Here is a 6,000-nt window from a genome sequence, read left to right as displayed (position 1 = left end):
TTTATTTTCTATTGTAATTTTTGAGGCTGGGACCATGTCTTGGACTCTTTCAACACCTTCACCACACATACACAGGTGTATAGACAAAGAAGCTATTTATTAAACACTTACTATTTAAGAGACTCTTATCCTGCATTCCAGTTTCTATCTCAATTCCAATATCCCCTCAAAAAACCTGACATAATCATATAATGAAGTTTAGAGCCAGACTTCTCATTTCCACCTATGTACACATAAACAGCTATTCATAAATTTAAATAATAACAATACAACCTCAAAAGCTTTCACATTACCAAATAAATAAATATTTACAATGCAGATGCATACCTATGTGCTCCAAAGGGTTAATGGTCAATGGGTTTTTATAGCTCATTGTTACATTCATCCTTTTATCTAAATTGTTAATGGCCTGCTTAGTCAATTGAAACATATTGCTTTGATATTAAAGCTGCAATTCAGACCTTTCTGTCTGGTGTAGGTTGTATTAAAAAATATAAGGCCTTCTGCATAGGGCAGTGAGACTTGCCTTAGAGAGCTTCACAACTCACTATACCACATGCTGAAGAACAGAAACAACAAATCTGGTCCCATGACTAACAGAGATAAGAAACTTTTCAATAAAATACTCTAGTCAGAAGGTCACACAGTTGAGACTGAAAGTTATATGATTTCATTAGTAATAGATCTGACTTTGATTTTGAATTAAGCATCATAGCCCATGGAAAAGGGGAGAACTTAATCAGAATAGCCCAATTATTGTTTATTGAGGGTAAGTCATATTTTAGTGAACCAAGTTTTTAGTCTGAAAAAGAAACCATAGCATTTATATTGACTTCATCACGAGCTAATGAACAATACAATGAGAATAATGGTTCAGAGAGTAAGACTTTCTCTTCCAATTATATACTAGAAATAAAAACAGGATTCATTTAACTTAGCTTACAGCAGTGTTTTTCAACCTTTTTTGGGCAAAGGCACACTTGTTTCATGAAAAAAATTACGAGGCACACCACCATTAGAAAATGTTAAAAATTTTAACTCTGTGCCTATATTGACTATATATAAAGTAATTCTCTTGAATAGGAATCAAATAAACACAAAGAAAGTATTTTATAATTACTTTATTATGAAATATTAAGTAAACAAAATAGTGAAAAATTATAAAATTCTTGTCTTGTCTGCACCTACGGCACACCAGGCAACATCTCGCGGCACACTAGTGTGCCTCGGAACAGCGGTTGAAAAACGCTGGCTTACAGTATGTTCATTGTCTCATTCAAATACTCTCATCTTCTATTGCTAACAACAAGTCGAATCTGTAAAGACAATTCAGGCCATATGAAGATGACTCAGATAATTTGACCAGTTTTTAGTTAACTTATCATTATATTATCTGGTAAGACTCCAACCATATCATTAATTAGGTAGCATGATTAGTAAGCAGTTAAGAAAATAAACATGTATTATACTATCTGTAAAAAAAAACCTCAGTTTTCCTTCAACCTCAAATTCTTTAATAACCATCTACAAGATAACAAAGATTAAGAGAAATGTATTTTCCTTCTTGGGATTCTGTGTATGCAGAGGGCCAAATTAAGTTATAAGCACATTTTCCAGTGCATAGTGGATCAAGGCTCCTAAGCCTGGCCTTCTTCAAGGGTCAGCTGTATTTCATTGCTTATTAGGCAGGCTCCCTGTGTTTTTAAAAAAATCTACTCTAGCCAAAACCGGTTTGGCTCAGTGGCTAGAGCACATGTGTCAAACACAAGGCCTGCGGGCCAAATCCGTCCCGCCAGGCCTTGCAATGTGGCCCGCACCGTGCTGTCATCACTGCACTCCGCTGCGTTTCCATCACAATGACAGTTTATGACTGTTCAGTAAACCATTCGGCCCGCGATTTAGGCTGGATTTTAGATTTTGGCCCCTTCTCTGATTGAGTTCGACACCCCTAGGCTAGAGCATCGGCCTGTGGACTGAAAGGTCCCGGGTTCGATTCCGGTCAATGGCACGTACCTTGGTTGCAGGCACATCCCCAGTAGGGGGTGTGCAAGAGGCAGCTGGTTGATGTTTCTCTCTCATCGAGGTTTCTAACTCTCTATCCCTCTCAATTCCTCTCTGTGTAAAATCAATAAAATATATTTTTTAAAAATCTACTCTAATTTCTTTTAAATCTTGGGAAATCGTGCAGCAGGCCTAGCAAGAAGGTGGAGAAACCCACAAACACTAAGACTGAGTTCCAAAGGAACAAAAGAGGAGACTCCAATAGAATTTAGAAATAAACAAAAAGCCGGAGACGAAATGAGAGGACATGAGTTCTTCCAACATTGAGAGAGTAGCTGTCTGGAGCATGTGGGTGCCCCCTGAGGAGAAAGGAGCATTGGCCCAGGAAGATCAGGGGCAGCAAACTACAGCAGCCAGAAATAACAAAGGACAAGTGGGATTTCAGTAGTGGAAGAATGAAGATGAGGAAAAATTCCAACGTCATTTCTAAGGCAGATGCCTCATTCTTCCTTTAGACATTTTTATTAGGAATCATGAGACTGGAAATGGTGCCAAGATTTCTGACCTTGGACGCTGTGTTCTCAGGAACCATCCTCAGGGAGCACCTTCCCTCACCAAAGACAAGGCTAGCAGGGAACACAAGCACCCTGCACTCACACTTGACCCCCCGGGGGTTCGAATAGGCTTGTTTTTCTCACTGACATCTTGGCTGATTTGAGGAGCCTCCTAAAGTCTATCAGTGCTTTTGAAACAAGGCTATCACATTTCTTTGCCCATATTTTACATTTTTTCCCAGAGCCATTGATAATAAAAGTCATACAGGGAAAAATATGGTTTATAAGGAAATATTTTAAAATAGTGTGGATGGCTCAGTATATGTGGTTAGTGGATATGGGTTTAAAAAAAAACAAAAACACAACACTATGCCATTTCCTAAGGACAAATCAGGAACCCGATCTGGATATAACCTGGGCCATTCTGAAATAAGTCAATAAATAAAAAGGCAATGGCATTTTTAACCACATATGCTAACTAGGTCATCTAATAATGATGACATGATTCCAGTCATGCAAGGGTATCATCTACTCATTATGATTCAAGTTATGGTCGATGACATTGATATAAGTTAGAGGAGTATAAGATAGAGGGAATATTTCATAGTAAATAGACCAAGAATGATTCCCCTTGGAATACTAAAGGTACAAATTGCTTTAGTTTTCATTTCCATGGCGCTAAATTTGTATTTCATGTGAGGGCCTATAATTGATGACTGCTTACTTCTCTGGGTGAAAAGCGATAAAAAAAAAATAGATTATGTTTGTCAAGGTTGTTTGTGTTAGCTAAAATGGTAAGCAGCACCCTGAAATCTTCCTAAACAGCACACAGATTTTTTTTATTTTTTTTTTAAGAAAAACAAAGTTAGGCAAAAAGTTGCAAACCAAAATTCCCTGTATCATCTGGCTGACGTGGTTCACAGTTTTCCTTGGATCAATGATTGTATCAGCTAACAGCAACCATCCAGGATCAGTCCTGGGTTCTTTCAAGAGCTCACAGCATTGACAATTTTTTATTTTATTTTACATATTTAGAATATGAAATACCTGTGTTTGTTCCATGTTTTGGTATTCTCATCTCTTTAAAAAAAAATTCTAAGCTAGTTAACAACAACAAAAGAGGCTAGCATCTCAATGTTGCTATACTTAGTAAATAATTTAAAATTCATAATAATTACTTCCATATGTCAAATTCTCCTCTTCCCCAAATTCCCAAATGCCTCTCATTATCTTAGATAGTCCTATTTCTAAATTCCTCTTGATGTGTTGTAGATACTATTGTGTCCTACTTCTGAGAATAATTCATTACCGTTCTGTGTGTTGAAGTATTAATTTATATAAGCAAAGGGCAATCACATTTAGTTAAGAAAAATAAGAAGCTATTGCTCTAGTGAGTATTCATTTTGGTCCCTAACCACATAACCACGTAAGGGTGTGTGTGTGTGCGTGGGTGTGTGTGTGTGTATGTGTGTGTGTAAACTAAATAACTAGCAAATCCTCATATTTCCAAACACTCAGTAGGTTTGTTTCTCACACTATAAGAATGCTATCATTTTTAAAAGTTTAATTTTGAAAATAATCATAAACTCTATAGTGACTTTTTATATTACCTGATATTTATTCATTATAGCAGTGCTTTTCAATGTATCTATGGGAGAGAGAGAAGAAAACTTTTTTCAAGTTTCCAATTCATAATGGACAAGTACTTTAGTAAAATACAATAAAAATGAATGTTGCAGTCACATCTAATCATTAGAAAAGTTTCCAAATGCTTGCTCTCAATGTCTATATCATCTTATTGCATACTAGCAACCAACTATACTGCTTAGTGTTTGGTGCCTGCTATCTAAGAGGTAACTTTAATTGTTTCTCAAATAGAAAGCATAAAATTCTGTTTTCAGAAAATAAACTTAAATATTATAGACATATCTAAATTTATTTTTGTGAAAGCAAAAAATAAATCCATCTTTATTTTCTTCTGGCATGTGAATCTAGAGGTTAATAGTTAAGAGATAATTCTGTCTAGGTAACTTGAATAAAAATTAAGGTGGGTGAGATATGGAAGAGGCTAGAGGTGAGGGGGAATTCGGTGGACATTGGCAATTATTTAACGTGGCAGGGCACGGAGAACTCAGGAAAGTGTGCTTTGGTTGATACTGGTATACCATAGTTTACTGACAGAAATAAGAAATATTTACAGGGAAGTTTTATTTGAGTAGTCAATAATAATCCTTACAGAACTTTTTAAAAAACCTAACTTAATGTCAAGTAAGCTTAACCCCTATGTTATTTGGGTTGCAATAAACTATTACTGACAGAAAATCTGATGAAATAGTAGATTTAACAAAACAGAAGCTTATTTGTACCCAGGTAGAAGTTGTCTTGATAAAATAGTTGCTAGTATTGGTTCCGCAGTGCAAAGGTTATTTGTGCTGAGACTCTTTGGGGGGAGGGAAGGATGCAGTTTTTTTTATTATTATTGAATTTATTGGTTAACAAAATTATACAGCTCTCAGGTGCACAATTCTACAGCACATCATCTGTACCCTGTATTATGTGTTCAGCACTCCAAACCAAGTCTCTGTCCATCACCATTTATTCCCCTTATACTTTCTTCAACCCGCCATTACCACACTATTGTCAGTGTTGATGAGTTCTTTCTCTTTTTTTCTTTTTTGTTCAAACCCACACCCCACCTAACTTCCCCTCCCCAACAGCTGTCAGCCTGCTTTCTATAAGTCTGTTTCTATTTTGCTTGTTAGTTCATTTTGTTCATTAGATTCCACATTTGAATGAAATTCTGTGGTGCTTGTCTTGTCCATTTTGTCATGGTCCCAAAATGATTGGCACAGCTCTGGCCATCGTATCTGCATTCCAGGTCGAAAGAAGAAGCAAGAGCAAAAGGCAACACCTTTATCAGCAAAAAGATGGAGTCCACTTACGTCACATTGGATGGAACACGTTAAATGGCACTCCTAACCACAAGGGAGGTTGAAAAACACAGGTTTCTTGAACTGAATTTGGCCTGAACCTAAAAAGAAGGAAAAGGGGGAAATTAGATGGCCAACTAACAGTATCTGCCTTATACTGCAACTCTGACCTGAGCCAGGAAGAGGGTAAGTACAATAATCTATCACCAACTTTTCTCCAGGAACTGTAGTAGGTGCTGTGGTTGCATGATCTAATTTCATACTCTCAATCACCCTACACGGCAGGCATCATGATGCCCATTTAACAGATGGGAACAACGAATTATTTAAAGTTTAAGTGGGCATGAATAAAAACATGGAATTTTATCATGAACTCACAAAATTTTGGCCCCTAAAATCCTGCCAGTTTATAGGCAGGAGTTCAGTTTATTAGGATGATGATATTGTGAATTTTCATGATTCCCACAATCGGATATGACAGGGGTCTAGTGCATCTTTGTGTGTAATATGCATTG

This window comes from Pipistrellus kuhlii, unplaced genomic scaffold, assembly GCF_014108245.1.
Source record: "Pipistrellus kuhlii isolate mPipKuh1 unplaced genomic scaffold, mPipKuh1.p scaffold_m20_p_5, whole genome shotgun sequence".
Lineage (NCBI taxonomy): Eukaryota > Metazoa > Chordata > Mammalia > Chiroptera > Vespertilionidae > Pipistrellus > Pipistrellus kuhlii.
Note: the sequence above shows the minus strand (reverse complement) of the source record.